The sequence below is a fragment of the Penaeus monodon genome, chromosome 29, assembly GCF_015228065.2.
Source record: "Penaeus monodon isolate SGIC_2016 chromosome 29, NSTDA_Pmon_1, whole genome shotgun sequence".
Lineage (NCBI taxonomy): Eukaryota > Metazoa > Arthropoda > Malacostraca > Decapoda > Penaeidae > Penaeus > Penaeus monodon.
In genome coordinates this window covers 33044067-33044689 of record NC_051414.1, presented here as the reverse complement: position 1 = coordinate 33044689, position 623 = coordinate 33044067, and the positions used below count along the sequence as shown (strand labels likewise).

General features: G+C 39.3%; 1 pseudogene; it reads right to left on the bottom strand.

The window, feature by feature from the left end:
• Positions 1–623, bottom strand: part of LOC119591847 — a 6104-nt pseudogene that overhangs the window by 3109 nt on the left and 2372 nt on the right.

The following is a 623-nucleotide window of genomic DNA, read 5'->3' as shown; positions in this document are numbered from 1 at the left end:
GGAAACTTGAAAATGACTGGAAAGATCAAAACCTCACTAAAGTCAGTCATTAATAACTTCTATTCCCTGTATCCAAAACACTTTCTAGCCAGGCCTATACAAGAACCAAAGACCCAATATAGTCTACTGCAAAAAGACTTCCCCCGTCTTGATAGGTTATCGTGGACTGGTGCGTGGGACCTGCATCAAGGGCCGTTCTTTGTCGGCAACAGCAGGTAGTTTTGCTTCATCTACCAAGGTCCGGCAGCCTGGGAAGGGAAACACATGAATTGCATGTTTCGCCACACAATTAATTTATTGTGATATACATGACAAAGAAGATAATAACAAGCTTAAGTGGGATCTTCTTTTCTTTTTTTGAACGAAGCAATCTAACGTTGCAAAATACAAATCCACTCAAGATAATCTATTACAGTTGCAAACGATAAGAAACCGGAAAAACTACACTTACGTCGTCACTTTTATGAAAGACTCAGACCCAACCGTTCCCACTAGGAATTTGGACTAAGAGAGGTAGACGACATGTCAAGAACCTGAAAATGGAAAAAAAACAGACAAACCCTCATGAACAAAAAACAAAAAACTTCTCAGTAGGGACTATTTCATTCAAATCTTAGATGCAA